An 18,001-nucleotide genomic window follows, 5' to 3' on the forward strand; every position below is an offset into this window, starting at 1 on the left:
CCGTAAGTGACTCTTTCTTTGCCTTTTCACCACACTTTTAGGCTACTGGCTGCTGCTGCCTTGCTGATTGTACAACTTGGGCCTCCGGACCTATGTGCCACTGGTTATGTTATGTTATGCCACTGGCTGCTGGCAGCTCGCTGCTGTCCTGAACGATTGCCACACGGGCTATTGTGCTGACCAGCGTCGGATATAGTGCAAAGCGGGGCGGCCAGGGCCGGCAGGTGACATATACGCAAGCGCAAACGTCATATATGTCCAACACAAACACGTCACTGTCGTCGTCATCATTCTTCATGCATCGATCGTCCGTGAACAGTGCAGACCAGATACCGATAATAATGCCGCCATCGGCGCGTGCCGGCATCGCCATGCAGCTGTGGTCACATAATAAATGAATTAAATTATGGGGTTTTACGAGCCAAAACCACTTTCTGTTTATGAGGCACGCCGTAGTGGAGGACTCCGGAAATTTGGAACACCTGGGGTTCTTTAACGTGCACCTAAATCTAAGTACACGGGTGTTTTCGCCTTTCGCCCCCATCTAAATGCGGCCGCCGTCGCCGGGATTCGATCCCGCCACCTCGTGCTTAGCAGCCCTACACCACAGCCACAAAGCAACCACGGCGGGTGCTGTGGTCACTCTGCATACAGTCTGGTCGTCCTGCGGTTGTCGGTGGTACGTTGTTCCATCATGATGATTCCGTCGTTATTATAGCCCTGCCACCCCAGTGCCATCCATCCCGTTTCATTGCCCACTACCCATTTCTAGAGGCAAGAAGTAAAGTCGGCAACACAGAGATACACAGAAAGTAGACAGCATCAGCCATTCCGTGGCGGGTGTGTGCTTTAATGTGCATTTCTGTCGGCTGCGCCTGCATCTAAACATTTGCGCCAGTACGTAACACTTTCCTGACCGCGTCATGTATCGTTAAACATTTGATTGCAATTGCGTCATCAACATATTATTTCCGCAAGATAATAACACTTCCTTTGAGTCATTTCCTGCAGGCATTTCGGTCATAGCGTTACACTTGCATGACGTTTACTTTATCATTTGCGCAAACATCACTGAAAGTTCCGCTTACACCGATTCCCACATAAGCATGCTATTTTTGATCTTGCGCCGAAATACCAGCACTAGCCTGTCAGGGCAACGCGAGGAATGCCCAAGGACATTCTCGTATTTGGGCCGTTGTAGCTCAGTAAATGTTCTTGAAACTTCATAATTTTGGTTTTCGGTTCTCTTATAATACGGCGTATAGTCACAGCAAATTTGCTTTGCCAGAGCGCAAAATTTTGAGGAAATGGTTTTATAGATATGAAATTTACTAAGGCAGCTCAAATATATTTTTTGCAGTGTGCCTTTATATAAACCGACGTGTTTTTTAGATGCTTTCACTACATTCGTACGTGTGTGCGTGTGTGTGCGTGCGTGTGCGTGTGCGTGCGTGCGTGCGCGCGCGCTTGTGTGTGTGTGTGTTTGTGTGTGTGTGTTTGTGTGTGTGTTTGTGTGTGTGTGCGTGTGCGTGCGTGCGTGCGTGCATGCATGCGTGTGTGTGTGTGTGTGTGTGTGTGTGTGTGTTTGTGTGTGTGTGTGCGTGTGTGTGTGTGTGTGTGTGTGTCATGGTATCGCATCTACAAGATGATGCCTGCTGCTAAAGCTAAATCTGCATTGCCGCTGCAAACTTGAATAATAAATAATATTGGTGCTACCTCGACACATAACGAGAAAAATAATCACAGCATCCGAGCGCTCATCGCGGTTATCATCATTGTAAATTATTGGTGTAACGAGACCTTGAAGCTGTGGTAAGTTTCATAAAAGTTACCGTGTTTACATAATCATCGCTGTAACGCTTATACAAATTTTGATTTCATACTTTCGTATACTTAAGCGATAAATGCGTTCTAAATTTAAGTTACCGGACAGCGAATTGGCTGTTGATTGTCTTCTTTTTTAAAATTTTTGTCGACTCTGAATGTTACGTCGACTGAAATGAGCGTTTCACCTCTCTTTAATAAGCTGGGGAATAAAGTGTGAAAATATGACTTTTTAACCAGAGCCTGCTATGATGAGTGTATGCGTAGGTATGTATAGTGGCCGCTTTACCCTAGCTGTACTGTAGTCATTGACTGAAGTAAAAATGAGCGAACGCTCGCCAAAATCAGAAATAAACAAAGAACAAAGGTTCGCGCTTGATATGGATGGCAAACAAGCGACCAGGACAACGCACTTCCGTGGACCAAGTTTTCCGATGCCCCTGCGCGAGTGTCGAACAATGCAAGCAAACGGGGTTGTGTTTACGCCTAGCGGACGGAGAAGCGCTTGACATTTAGTTACGACAGCAAGCGAGCGCTTGGGAACGGAGGTGATAGGACATGCGCTGTGCAAACGTAGAGACGAGCACAAGAACCAGCTTGGTCCTTGAGTGCAAATAGCGTAAGTTCCCTCTCGGCTTGAGCAATTCAAGTAGACCGACTTCAAGCAGTAGGCATTGCTGGCAAGCGAAAAATCAAGCGTCTCTATGTGAGGGCACCACGTGTAGCGAAATATAGATCATATTTCTGTACTTCAGAGAAAATGTTACTGCCCAAAGCAAAGCGACAACGTCTCCTGGAGCCGAGTTTGAACCTCAGCAACGTGACGTAGCGTTACGTTCAGTGCACGTGTTAAGTTTTCGTCGGCAGGATAAGAAAGGTACACGAAAACCGGATTTCACATCGAGAGAGTACGAGAATTGAACGAGGGATTGGGAAAATTGAAACACTGTGACATAATTATCACAATAACCATTACCTTCTAAAAATGAAAGTTTCCAACGCTGTAGTGTGACGTCCAAAGTGAACAACTTAGATCGTTCTTATGGCCAAGGTGAGAGGGATACGGGGGTAAATCATGATTTAATTGCTAATAAGACACAAGCTTCAAACAACTTTGGCCTTTCATAAAGCTCGTCGTCGTTATGCATTCGCCGCCGTTGTCATCATGCCGTCATTGCTGTGCCGTTGGCTTCTTAGCCTCAGTAAGTTACTTGGTGTCTAAATCTGCATCTCTCTTTTGTTATTTACAGCGATAGCGTTTAGGCTTTTCAATTAGAAGTTTGCGTGGCGTAGCGACCGAGCCGTGACCAGTATGTCGCGCGCGAAGCCAGAACGGTCGCGCTTCAACGCTCGAGGGCACATCCCCTTGTGCAATGGAACAATTGTGAGGCAGCTCGAGCATTCATATTCGACGACGCCAGCATTGCGAAAGCCATGTAGTCTGGTTGAAGCGTCGAAGCATGGCTATGGGTCGGGCGAGTGTTGCGAAAAACTGCCGCAAGTCTCCATTCTCCATCTTTTTTTTTTTTTCCAGATAGAGAGAGAGCAATGATAAAGGAAAGGTCAGGAGGTTGGCCATGCTGATCCCCGTTGGCTATCCACTGGAGAAAAGCGAAAGTATAGAGTGAAAGATGAGAACAACGAGAGAAGAGTTCATAGCATGCACTACACACATGGACAAGAGTTCATCGTTCACATTTTCAGAAGCATTTAGGAGCAATGTAATATCATTACCAGTGGGTTGAAGCTCTGTGACGTTATGAACCACGGCCAGTGTATGTCGTGGCTCATGATCTGACGGTTATATGTATTACGACATATTGCTATCTCCCCACTGCATTGCTCCATTAAAACTACAACAATAACGCGTAAAGAAAGGTGGTTAACCGGGGGGCCCGATTTTATTAATCGTATCATGAGAAGCCAGTAAACAAAGTTGCTTTTTGTCCTTTTCGATGGCTAATAATTTATCACTTCTTTAGTTCAATTAGTAAGTACAAGTAATTTCCCCTATGTTGTTCTTGGTGTCCTTGTTTGTTGATTTCTCATGAAACAATAATGTGTGATATTAATGGGAGAGCTGAGAGAAAAGCGCCCTAAAAGCGACCTGCGAAGCCCTCTGGGTTGAATGGCATCACGGTGAAGCCCTGCTGATTCGATTGCTTTCTTTTTAATTATTATTTCGGCGACTACGGGGCGAACACTGTAAAGACAAACAAACGCTCGTGTGCGTTCATTTCGCTGACCCCGTCTTCCAGAAACACTGAAACTTTCTAGCAACCATCAGTTAGCGACTGTCCGAAGGATATAACCAGTTCAGTTTCCCCTAAGTGGCCAAAGCTCCATAAAAATGTATTCGGAATTATTTCTCCACTGGCCCCCTATGAACTATAGAGTGATGGTGAGCTACTATGGCCTCCATTGGCTTCGGTGGGTCCTCAATAACACGTAGACGGCAAAATAAGGTTCTTCCGTGCTTCCGGCCCCCGGCCGATGGAGTTCGTCGCTTCGGTGCATATCCGATGTGAAACGGTTTCAGACAGCAAGGTGCGGGGTCTCCTGCACGAAGCCTCCGCCACCGCCACCCGCGACGGAAGGGTCTCGGCGCGGGTCAGTGCCGCCCGCAGCGTGAGGGTCAGAGGTCAAGGTCTCAACGACTGGGCGGTGCGGTTGAGCGGCCTGGCGAGGACCGGTCCGTTCCGCTTCGAGAACGCTAGCGCGGGAGTTGACCAAGCGGCGGATCGCAAACGGATGACCCTGCTTGGACCGCGGCTGTCCGCATGTATATTACCTGTACGTTGTGGCAAAGTGAACGACCAAGGCAGCGTAAACGCCCCGACGCTGTGTACGAAGTCGTCGTTTTGATTCTTGGACGTGGAGCCCGCTTTGCGACGGAGGCGGAATGCAGAGGAAGGCGGGTACGCCTGTAATTGTCGTTTACAGTGGGCGATGAAAATTAGTCCAGAAACATGTCCATTACGTTGCACTGTTACGTACGTTGCTTCGGGACGTTAAACAATCAGCCAGATCATTTTTATTTATTTTTTCGAAGCCACTAAAATTTCACAGGCAGAGATATGAAACTCTCCTGTCGGATATTTCCGTGCGCCAGAGGCTGTCAGAATGATTACATAGTTTTCAACTACGTATCTTGTCAACGCACGTTTAGGTAGATCTCCGTTGTTGTCCTCTATAAAATTTTGTAACGCCCTAACGATAAGGGTATTACAAGTGCGACAAGAAAACGATGTAGGAGGTAATGGAGGTAGGAAGTAATCTGCGGTGGGTGCAAAGTTAGGGCGTGTCGAGGTGGCTTGTCACTTCACATGCGATGTCTTCCTCAGTGCCTAGCGTTGGAAGTCGCGTAATCGCCAGTGTCAAATAAGCGTTTATGCGAGGGGCAGCCCGAAGCGCCCGCTCCTCGGAGCCGGCGCCCTTCATCACGACAGCATTGTGACAGCGAGCTTTCGCGGTCATCGAGTGTGATCTGTTCATGCCTGCCTGTGCGCGCATGGCACCGTGTTTGCTAATTTATTTAGGAAGTGCACTTTACTGCAATCTATACGGCCGATAAAACTGCGACCCAAATGAAGCACCGCTACAAGCATGTTCCATGCTCCCAGCCACTTGACCAGCGTGCTCAGTGTATTTGCGGGATCTACTGCCGCAGTCCCGATGCTACATATATATATATATATATATATATATATATATATATATATATATATATATATATATATATATATATATATATATATATATATATATATATATAGCCACTGAACTATTGCTAAATCACCTGCCAGCCATTCCACGACCTTCACCACACCTTCCTTTCCACTCTCCTACCCTCTCCAGGTGTTCCTCTACCGCAATGCACCAGGAGGGGGTATAAAGCGTTCGTGTACCGCAACGTGGCTCACTGGCTTGTGTTCGTTTGTTAAAAGGAAAAAAAAAACACTACGCACCGATTGCAAGATGCCTATTGCACGTCATATTTTTAAAAAATGCTGGAAATAATCATTGTCCGAATGCCGATATATTTATATAAATCGATTCATTCCTTGCTGCTGCCGTTCAGTGTGACCACAGCTTTTTAGAGGCCATCCGAAGGTCTTATTACATTTTCTTTCTTTCTTCACTTCACTTTTGAAAACGACACCCTCTAGAGTTGTTCGTTATATGCCTGTTAAATCGTGATGCTAGACATATTAAGAGCGAAGGCGGTCGTCCATTGAAAAATCGCGCTTACGTACGAAACGCATAGTGTATGGAGGCCCTAGACTCACTTTTATGCGAAGCATATTACGAGGGCTCAACCCAGCTCCTCAGGCGCGGCGGTGACCGTGAAATCACGTGACACCGTGACGTCACGACAGAGGAGAAGTGGCTTTGGCTCAACTCTTGCAAGACGGGCTGGGTGGGAATCGAACCAGGGTCTCCGGAGTGTGGGACGGAGACGCTACCACTGAGCCACGAGTACAACGCTTCAAAGCGGTACAAAAGCGCCTCTAGTGAATGCGGTGTTGCCTTAGAAACGCGCTGTTTCTAAGGCGTGCGTCTCTTGCTCAGGCGCACATTTCGTTGCCGCGCCGAACGCTGCTTTGCTCGACGCTCACCGCGTCCAATGCGGGGCGCGTAGTCGCTGCCCTGTAGCCCATTGTCTTACACCCCTTGGCGGGTCGACGGGAACGCTGTCACGTTCCACTCTTGAAGGCGAAGAAGTAATGCATGAGTTGTTTCTTCGTCTAGCCGAACCAAATATAGCCAAGCAACAGCAGTTCACCAGGCTAAACAGTGGTTCAACAACTAAAATAAAGGCTAGTATGCTTCGCATCCTGGGCTTAACCTTACCTAAGCCACAGCCATTTTTTGTTTGACCAAGCATCGCTTATGGCCGGTGCAGCACGCCAGTGTTCAAGGACCCCGTTCTTGGGCAATGACAGTGACCTCGTATTCGACGAGGTCGAGTGCACGCTTATCACCTCGTGGCGCTATTTCCTTTCCGTCTTCGTGCACCGTGCATTCTGGGAAGCAGAAGTAACGAGCGGATATAAGCCTCTCAAGAACGAAGTTATTATAATAGTTTTTTTTTCTATTACTTTAGATTCTCTGTTCAGTCATTGACTTAGCTGTAATCTAGTCCGCGAGGTGGCGGGAACAGGCCAGGAAGCAACACATGCACTACAGCTCTTGAAGGAGGAACCTTGGTACCTTGCTCTTTCATTCTCCCTTTCTTTTTCCGCCTTCACTATCACTTTCTATCTTTCCGTTTTGTACTTACAGAGTTTATAAAGTTCGAGCAAGGCGACTTCTATAACCCTCGTTGTTTCATGCGGAATGAACTGTGCAAATATTTTCTTAACCTTGTATATACTGTGTATTTCGTAAGTAAATACTCGGAAGCTTGATGCCAGATTTATTGTTATTGGCTTCATGCATACAAACATAAAATGTGGCATGACAGTTTCTTTTACGTTTTCTTTAAGTGTTATTTTTAATGCAAGATGACACTTCAACGTGAGCATACACCCATACATAACACAGGGTGTCCCAGCTAACGTACAGCGAAGCTGTCTAAGAAAAATTGCAGACACAGTCGACGATCATTACCAATATAAGAGAGAGAGAGAGAGAGAGAACGAACGAACGAACGAACGAACGAACGAGCGAACGAGTGAGTGAGCGAGCGAGCGAGCGAACGAATCAACGAACGAACGAAGGAACGAGCGAGCGAGCGAGCGAACGAACGAGCGAGTGAACGAACGAGTGAGCAAACGAACGAGCGAACGAACGAACGAACGAACGAACGAACGAACGAACGAACGAACGAACGAACGAACGAACGAACGAACGGACGAACGAGCGAACGAGTGAGCGAACGAACGAACGAACGAACGAACGAACGAACGAACGAACGAACGAACGAACGAACGAACGAACGAACGAACGAACGGACGAACGAGCGAACGAACGAACGAACGAACGAACGAACGAACGAACGAACGAACGAACCATTTCCTTGCGGAGTCCGCCCACTGACTATCAGCCACTGACCAACCACGAAAACGGGAAAAAGAGGCAAAGAAAGGTAACGGCTATAAGACTGCCACGGTGAATGGTTATCAGACCTTTCGATCATGACTCCTCTTCCGCCAGCAGAATACCTTTTGCGTATATTTGCCTGGGGCTAAATATAGAAATAAATATACGCTTTTTTAATTAAAGGGCATGACTTCCGATGGGAAAGAGGTTACTGCGTTATTAAACACCCCTTTCAATAGTTTGGCCAGCATAATAAATTTTTTTCGCGCTTTACTGGTGGCGCGCAAAATACGAAAACTGCGGCAGTATGATCACACGGCCGCTCGTCGCGAAACCGGCAGTATCAAGTTATTTGAAGTGTCTAAGTGAATCTGCTCACTGCCTATCTCGGCAACCATCTAATCATTGCTTAGACCGCGATCATCCCTCCAAACACGCAGCTCGCGGTCACCAAAAGCCAACACCTATATGAGACCGGGCATGCAGCTTTTATCGACATTGTCCAATTCCGCCCTATTCGCTATGTTTTCAGGGACCCTATAGAGAGGCCAGGGAAGTCGGCTTGTCGGCCAGGAATCCAGTCGTCAACATTATATAAACGATAGCGGGTCGGGCCGAGCGAGCGTCGAGGTGAGTTTGCTAAACCAGCCAGCGAGAGGTTGCTTGACTCACCCATCCTCGCTTGGACATAGGCATGTAAACGCAATCCGGTCGGGATGGTTCAACTCGACTTCTGACTCGACCCGCTAAAGTCGAGTTCATGCAAACGAAGCTATTGTCGAATTATCAATCTTGCCAGCTTTGATCGGCCTACAGGGCTGCTTGTTATGCGGCCTCTCTGTTTGACTCAAAATGCAGTCATATTGCTCAATTTTACAATGTGGCGGAATTTGGCAGTGCCTAAAATAGCCCGCCGTCAACTCACAGGCCACTTCGAAGGGGTCGCCGAGTCAGGCAATGATCGAACCGACTTAAATCCTTCAAACCACTTAGGTCGCGCGATGCTTTTCGTAGTTCGCGTGCAGCAAGCTAAGTGTGAAAAAAATAACCACTTAGGTCATAGCTATGGCGTAGTGAAAACAAATGAAGGAAATATTTGCGGACATAATAACAACTTTCCCATTGGAAGTCACATCCTCGTAGCTTAAACATTATCAATTTGTTTAACTAATATTACCTGATTATGAAGGTGTAATTAGTACACTATGATGATCGTAGTGGCGCAAGAGAACTCAGGACCGAACAACTTTGGCCTCGTAACCGCATATTGTAGCTACTTTTCCAACAGCATATCTAACGGCACCAGTGTGACACACCCTGTATCATTAATGGTGTATCCGACAAGTTGACCTTCGAAATATGTAACAAAATGGGCGTCATCAATACCGCACACTTCATCCTGAGGAGCATTAATGAACGACAGTAAACCTTTGCTTGCCGGCTCTAAAGGAGTACTACGTCGTATTTCTTTCCCCCCTAGCGATCGAGTGCTGACGCATACGTTCGCGGCTTCTCAGAGCTTCCGACACTCTTGGAATTGAAATCTTGATGATTACAACATGAGCTACCGGAAGTGGTGACACGTTTGTTTCATAGGAACGGTGCGCTGTGTATCGAGAAATTATGAAGTGTAGATTTAGGATGAAACCTCGTAGGGGCCATGCCAACATTTCACAGTTGTAAAAAAAAAAAGGAAAGTTGTATAGGCATGTTAGTTGCAAGATGAGTGCCTAAGCAGACCTTCAGAAGTAGCATCGATATTTTGCCCCAATACCCGTCGCTGTGATTTATTGCTTACGACGTTCCGTTATACTGGACACGAAGTCGTGGGTTCAATTCCCGGCCGTGGGTATTGTGGCGGGGAATATTTAGGGTGAACTAAAACATACCACTTGGAGACACTTATGAACAGTTATGGTTCCCCTCTCGGCAGGCGCTATTCTTGCTGCATGCATGCTAAATGTTAGCCTTCATCTGTTTAATTCTTTCTTTTGATGTGAAACGATCTTTAACTTAATTTCATTTTCATTAGTCTAGACTTGAGGAGGGAACGGAAGAAACGGGTACATAAGAAGCCGATCAATGAGTTAGCGGTAAGAGAGAACATAGAGGAACTCCGGATCAAGTTACAAAATAGGTATTCGGCTTTAACTCAGGAAGAGGACCTTAGTGTTGAAGCAATGAACTACAATGTTGTGGGCATTATTAAGGAGTGTGTAATAGAAGTCGCTGGTAACTCCGTTAGACAGGATACCAGTAAACTATCGCAGGAGACGAAAGATCTGATCAAGAAACGCCAATGTATGAAAGCCTCTAACCCTACAGCTAGAATAGAACTGTCAGAACTTTCTAAGTTAATCAACAAGCGTAAAACAGCTGACATAAGGAAGTATATTATGGATAGAATTGAACATGCTCTCAGGAACGGAGGAAGCCTAAAAGCAGTGAAGAAGAAGCTAGGAATAGGCAAGAATAAGATGTATGCGTTAAGAGACAAAGCCGGCAATATCATTACTAATATGGATGAGATAGTTCAAGTGGCTTAGGAGTTCTATATAGATTTATACAGTACCAGTAGCCCCCACGACGATAATCTGAGAGAGAATAGTCTAGAGGAATTTGAAATCCCACAAGTAACGCCGGAAGAAGTAAAGAACGCCTTGGGAGCTATGCAAAGGGGGAAGGCAGCTGGGGAGGATCAGGTAACAGCAGATTTGTTGAAGGATGGTGGGCAGATTGTTCTGGAAAAACTGGCCACCCTATATACGCCATGCCTCATGACTTCGACCATACAGAAATCTTGGAAGAACGCTAACATAATCCTAATCCATAAGAAAGGGGACGCCAAAGACTCGAAAAATTATAGACCGATCAGCTTACTGTCCGTTGCCTATATACAAACTATTTACTAAGGTAATCGCAAATAGAATCAGGAACACCTTAGACTTCTGCCAATCAAAGGACCGGGCTGGATTCCGTAAAGGCTACTCAACAATAGACCATATTCACACTATCAATCAGGTGATAGAGAAATGTGCTGAATATAACCAACCCTTATATATAGCTTTCATTGATTACGAGAAAGCGTTTGATTCTGTCAAAACGTCAGCAGTCATGGAGGCATTACGGAATCAAGGTGTAGACGAGCCATATGTAAAAATACTGAAAGATATCTATAGCGGCTCCACAGCCACCATAGTCCTCCATAAAGAAAGCAACAAAATCACAATAAAGAAAGGCATCAGGCAGGGAGATACGATCTCTCCAATGCTATTCACAGCGTGTTTACAGGAGCTATTCAGAGACCTGGATTGGGAAGAATTCGGGATAAGGGTTAATGGAGAATACTTTAGTAACTTGCGATTCGCTGAAGATATTGCCTTCACTCTAAGAAAAAAAGGACTAAAAGGGGTAGGGAGGTTAGTCCTTTTGGGGACTAACTGATTTGCCACAACCATTAGTCCTTTTGGGGACGAACTGACTTGGGATGAACTGTTACTCCCCATGCGCTTACTCCTTCGGGGACTAACAGTTGCCCCTGCCCGATGGTCCTCAAGGGAGTAACTGTAATTCGTTCCGATGCTCCGCAAAGTTGGAATTAATTAAATTAGGCATTTATACCCTAATAAAAAAAATTAATGAGCTGAAAAAAAAACGTGCCCGAGAGCAGGATTCGAACTCACGTCCTCTCAGTCACAAGTCAGGTACTCTGACCAGTTCACCACGCCGCTTGCTTGGGATGACGGGATATTTAGACAAGGTTAAGCATGGGAACGCAAGTGTGGCAATATAAAAGTGACTCCGTATTTTGTGCAAGCTATGCAGTGAGAGTCTAACGTTGAGTGTACTTGCAACCATAAGCGACTGCGAAAGGAACTGAGCCCGAGTATTCTTAGGGGGATTTAAACTGAGGCACTACGCCATGGATACGTGTAGCGAGCTCAAACGGGGCACCTCTAAGACAACAGAGAAGGGCAATTTCTCTGTCGCTTAGCGTGTGCCGTTTGAGCTACACATCGCTTCAGTTCGCAACCTCCTTGGAACGGAAGGAACTTAGGTACTGTTGACCAAGAAAATCTAGCCGTCTATCAATGACTTGCGCGTTTAATGTGTATCGCTCACTTATGGGGTGCGCACGAAAGGCATGCCTCTTCACATTCCAGTTTTAAGTTTCACGTAATTTTTTCACGAAGAGGCAGGGTGCTGCTTTGCATGTAGTTCAATAGACAACGCACGAACTTCGAACCATTCACGATTTATAGACAATACCGTTTTCACCGCATCGCTCCATGACACGGACGAAAACAGCGAAGTGCCTGGGGAGTAACTGTTGCCGTTCGTCCTCCCATTGCTCTCTTTCCGAGCAGGGACTAAACACTTACTCTCTGAAATTTGCACACGGCACGCACATTCATGCAGTTAGTCCTTTGAGGGACGAAAGCGCCATTTTAGGACTAACGGCGCAGTTACTCCCGTTTTCCCCGGGATTTTTCTTAGAGTGTTGCTTAGTAACTTAGGGGACCAATTGCAATGCATGCTGACTGACCTGGAGTGGCAAAGCAGAAGGGTGTGTCTAAAAATTATTCTGCAGAAAACTGAAGTAATGTTTAACAGTCTCGCAAGAGAACTGCAGTATACGATAGGTAGCGAGGCACTGGAATTGGTAAGGGAATACATCTACTTAGGGCAGGTAGTGACCGCGAATCCGGATCATGAGATTGAAATAATCAGAATAATAAGAATGGGCTGGGGTGCATTTGGCAGGCATTCTCAGATCATGAACAGCAGGTTGCCATTATCACTCAAGAGAAAAGTTTATAACAGCTGTGTCTTACCAGTACTCACGTACGGGGCAGAAACCTGGAGGCTTACGAAAAGGGTTCTACTTAAGTTGAGGACGACGCAACGAGCTATGGAAAGAAGACTCATGGGTGTAACGTTAAGGTATAAGAAAAGAGCAGATTGGGTGAGGCAACAAACGCGAGTTAATGACATCTTAGTTGAAACCAAGAAAAATAAATGGGCATGGGCAGGACATGTAATGAGGAGGGAAGATAACCGATGGGCATTAAGGGTTACGGACTGGATTCCAAGGGATGGGAAGCGTAGATGATGATCATGATGATGATCTTTAACTCCTGTACACATATGGAAATCACTTGCTAAAGCCCCGTGTAATGTTACATGTATGTAATGAAAACGTGTAATATTATTTATCGCACTGCAACTGTACTTCCCATGCAAGCGCCTTACTTTGGCATCACGGAAAGGAAAGAATCTATTCTTTGACCATCCACGTGTCGCGGGCACAAATGGCCACCGTTGTCGCGCGCCACGCACGACGCAATGGGAGCTAAATTTGGCTCCTCGCCCAACGTTCGGAGAGGCGCAGCTCGGCAGTACACGTTTGTCGCTGCGGGAAGGAGTGGTCGTGTTTGAGAGAGCTCCACTCGGCCATATTTGTTGTAATTCATTAAACTTAAATCTATCCTCATCAGGAGTTATAAGGGTTGCAAGTGTGCGATACTTTGCACAAGTATGACGGTTGCTCGCGACTATGGCGCCGCCACGCATTCGTCACATAAGGCAGAGAAATGGCGTGCATGAGACCCGGGCAGCAAGACAGAGGAATGTCAGTTCGCGCCCACCAACTCTGACCACGGCGGGCCAACTCCGTGCAGGTAGCGAGCGCGATTGCAAGATTAAACCGAAGGAGCGCCATTATAGCTGTGTCATAAATAAAGCATATGTAAGCTTTGTATTGCTTGAATAAATGTCACTTCAATGTTTCGTTACGCCATTTTAGTATCCTAGTGCCCATACATCCTCACCTGCACGCACAGGGCGCTTCACGTAACTCCACTACAGGTGCTGTGTCCCCGATGCAGCCTACCCGATTAATTTTGCAGACTAACGCTTGAGCAGGTATCTTAAAGTGGCAAAAATAAAATGCTCTGCAGCATGGTCCAGAAAAAAATAATAATTTTGGAGCATCAAGAAAAAAAAATGTAGCAGAGCGTGGTTTCGATCCACGGACCTCTGGGTTATGGGCCCAGCACGCTTCCACTGCGCCACTCTGCTGGGCGGCAATTGCGAAGCAAATGGCCTGGGCAAATTGTGTGGGGAATACCAACTGGTCTTTCGAACATAAACGCGCTTTCTTTTTTTGCACGCTCGCCATATTTTCTAATATTTATGCTGTTCTAACTTCCATCAACGTTCTTGCCTCATATTAAGCTCAACTGTTTTAGTGCTTCTCACGCCTGACTAGAACGAGACGAAGCTTGGCTTCCGGTGACACAACACGCGTTCAAGAGGGAACGAGATGTGGATGCTCGTTCAATCTGCATCATCAATTATAGAGGCTACTATCTCGTCCGTTGGTGAGTGTGATATGCAGCGCTCTAGGTGTCACGGTAGTGGAATTGTTGTTGAAGAGCAAAGTCAACTATTGCGACATACGATTGTAACCGTGTCGGCATAGATATACTCCCTACTCCCCCGCCTTGTCTCGGCTGTATCGTACGGCGCGCTCAAGAACTTGCTCAAGAACTGCTGCTGCGTTGGCCTTCAATCCTACGTCGGTTTTCTGCTGATACCAACATGCGCCAGCTTATCGTGAAGACGTTTGCCTGCGTTTTTTTTTTCTATGCCTTATCTTCACTTGGTTCTTTCTCAGCTTGAAAGGCTTCAGCAGAAAGGCCGTTGGAAAAACGGATACTCGTGCTTGCAAGGACCGAGCTAGTACAGCATGCGGGATTCATTTTCAGTCATCTTTCTTTATTTATTATCTTTGTTTTTTTTTACTTTCTTTCTTTCTTTCTTTCTTTCTTCCTTCCTTTCTTTCTTTATATTTTTCTCTTTCCTTCTTTTTTTCCCGGCTGTCCCAGTCTGAGCTAGCAAGCCGTCTCCAGTAGTAGAGCTATCCTGTTCAGTCTATCACTCTCTTCTAGCAGAGGGGACAAAAAGTTACACTTTCACCCGAAACACAAAACAGCCACAGCGGAACAACCTTTCTGAATGCGTTGTGAAACAAGATTCATTGTTGATGTTTGAAAAGCAGTTAGTTATTTTACTCTTAGAGCAGAAATAACTTTGTTGCATATGCAATGTTGTTTCTTTTATCTTACACCTCCTTGTGCGTAACAGATTGATATGCACCATCCTACTCAGTTCTTCCTATTCAGTTCAACTTCTTTCGTAATCTTCTTAAGTTATGGCACACACGCACAGCGGAGAATTGGCAAAGGTGTCGTGTACGTATTTTCCATACCTGTCGGAGGTACACAAATACGTGTCTCTCACGCACAAGCACTGATGAAAGAGACACATAGTTACAAAAGATGCTGTGCAAATAATACTTTTCAAGTATGCTCACCAATACTCACCAAGCTTACTAAGAAGCAGTGAAGTGAATGTATTCTTTTGCGAAGCATTATCCTCCCCTACTGGTGATCATAATGGCGGCGCTCTTTAAAAAAAAATAAGAGAAACTGCGGCCAAGTGCAGCAAGTCACATCCGTATAGTCACCGGGGCTACAAACTATTGAGATCAGTGCTTGTTCACGCTTTCCTCTTAGACTCATCGGATTTCATTTCCGTTTTGCTATCGCACAGCTCACTGGCGTTTCGTAGATATTTCATCAGTGCTGAGAGTCTAAGCGAAAGAATAGGCAATATGAGAATAGCCAGCGCATTTGAAAAGGCAGCTGGGCGAGGCCGATAACGAACCCGCATTTCAGATGACTGGTAGCAACACACACTCATTTGTTCTCACGGTCCCCGCTGGAGCAGAATTTATCCGCGTCACTTGCAAGCTAGTAATGTGCGAGGCCATCGGGCAGCTGAGCTAAGCGTTTCATTTGTCACTTTTGTAGCGGGTGCGAACAACAAGAGTGATTAGGACGCGGACCATATCTACCTTTATCAGTATCATATGCGTCAGATGCATGATGTCAGATGCATGCGTCAGATGCATGCGTCAGATGCATGATCTGACATGCGTCAGATCTTCGCTTCTGAACTCATTGAAGCGTGCGCTAGTAGCTAAACTTCCAGCGGTAGTTGTCTACTAACAAAAATGAGCAAAACATAAAAATTCAAAGACATATTATTGATTTATTGATGCATTGATTTGTTTTAATGTCTCCAACAGACAGCCCAGGAACTATGAGAAACGCTGGAGTCAAAGGTTCCGGAATAATCTTGTCCATCTGGGATTTTTAACGCGTGTACCCGAAGTACAGTGCATGAGCGTTCTTGCCGCATTTATCGGAACGCTGGCGCTGTGCTGTGGCTTGAAATCAAACCCACGACCTCGCGACCAGCAGCAGGATGCTACAGCTGCTTCCCTATCGCGGCGGGTACAAAAACACGTGGTCGGGCTTCGTGGTTGCCTGTACTGTAAGAGGCACGCGCGCACGGTCAACGCCCTCAGTGCTACGTATCTGAAATGGCCGAAGGGATCGGCGTGGAGTGATTCTTGACCCGTCATTTACCTCATGGTAAAGCATTTGCAGTGATTGTCATTCCGAAGTCAGTCCTTTCACAGATAGTGACACCGCTATTATTGTATGAACTTTTCGTTTCTTTGTGAGGCATGTGATGTGCCGAAGGCGTCGTCTCGAAAATCCAATCGAAACCAAAAATGTAGGGCAGCATCCGGTTCATGTAGTACAGCCGCGGCCACGTCTGTGTAGAGCGCGCGAGCAGACGGCCTTGCTCTGCGGGGCGACACCGTGCGGCAGTTGCGGGATCTGACGCACTGTGCCCAGGAGCATGCGCGGCCTAATAGACACGCAGGCTGGCGCACGCTGCTTTAAACCAGAAACTATGTTGGCAAGCGCACGTGTTTTGCCGGTTGTCCGCATTACCCGAGGGCGACATCTTACTACGCGCGATGACAAGGGAATTGCGCACGTGAGTGATACCATGTGCGATTCTGTCAGGGGACTTGATATGAAAAACTATTGCTTCACCAATCCCAGATAATGTTATTGGCCAATGAAATGACAACATCGCATGCGTGCTGCCTATATTAGACATAGAAGTCAAACCTTTTCGCAGAATTTATTCGCAATGGCTCCCCGATTCACAGCGGATGAGCGACGCGCAATAGCTGTTATGGGGCGCACAATGTCCCAAAGAGCGATAGAGTCGGGCGCGTGTTATCAGCTGAAACGCGTAATCTTTTGGCATGGCGATACCGAGAGCGCCCTGAGGAAGCTTACACATTCGGTTAAACGACTGCCCGCTTCAACGTTGCCACTCGTGCAATGCAGTTCTGCATGTATATTAGGTCACGCATGCTCCTGGGCACAGTGCGTGAGATCCCGCGACTGCCGCACGGTGTCGCCCCGCAGAGCAAGGCCGTCTGCTCGCGCGCTCTACACAGACGTGGCCGCGGCTGTACATCGTGTCTTCTGGCGCTTCTTACGGAAACGAATATATGGTTGCGCGTCACACACGCATATATGAGTAAACACATCACTTACTGAAGATATATTCAGCCGCCACGCCTTGTCAAAGGTCGGCGCAACAAGTGGGTACTCGCTCATATATACGCCTCCACATTTTCTTTTCGGTCTATCACACTCACTTGCGCTTACACTCATCGGCACTCACTCACGCTCGTATAATCGCACAAACAGGTGCTCAGTAACACTCTCTTGCGCTCACGCTCACTTTCATTCACATTTAGCTCCACCCACTAATGCTCATATTCTTTTCTAGTCGTATATTCATCAGCGCCAACTTACGCTCGTACTCACGTTAGCTCACACTCGCCGACTGTCACTCGAGTTCATGATCATGTACTTTCAGTGATACTAACGTTAACCCACAACTCACGTAACTCACACGTCAAATCACTCACTCACTCACTCACTCACTCACTCACTCACTCACTCACTCACTCACTCACTCACTCACTCACTCACTCACTCACTCACTCACTCACTCACTCACTCACTCACTCACTCACACTATGTGCTACTTTCGGGAAATCGGTGTAAAGTGAGTATGAGCCACTGTGCTCATTAGTGAGTAGGCCGACCCACGCGTTTTAGTAGAGCGCACTACAATAAGATCCAGTAGACTCTTTAGTGTTGTGCAGCGACAGCCGCTTCAAAGG

The 18,001-nt window shown here is 46.5% G+C and overlaps 1 non-coding gene across 1 annotated transcript; it reads right to left on the reverse strand.

The window, feature by feature from the left end:
- Positions 1–13,878: 13,878 nt before the first annotated feature.
- Positions 13,879–13,950, reverse strand: TRNAM-CAU (transfer RNA methionine (anticodon CAU)). The gene has a single exon. It is a non-coding gene; the product is annotated as a tRNA-Met (tRNA).
- Positions 13,951–18,001: the final 4,051 nt, after the last annotated feature.

The sequence above is a fragment of the Dermacentor albipictus genome, chromosome 5 (assembly GCF_038994185.2).
Source record: "Dermacentor albipictus isolate Rhodes 1998 colony chromosome 5, USDA_Dalb.pri_finalv2, whole genome shotgun sequence".
Classification (NCBI taxonomy): Eukaryota; Metazoa; Arthropoda; class Arachnida; order Ixodida; family Ixodidae; genus Dermacentor; species Dermacentor albipictus.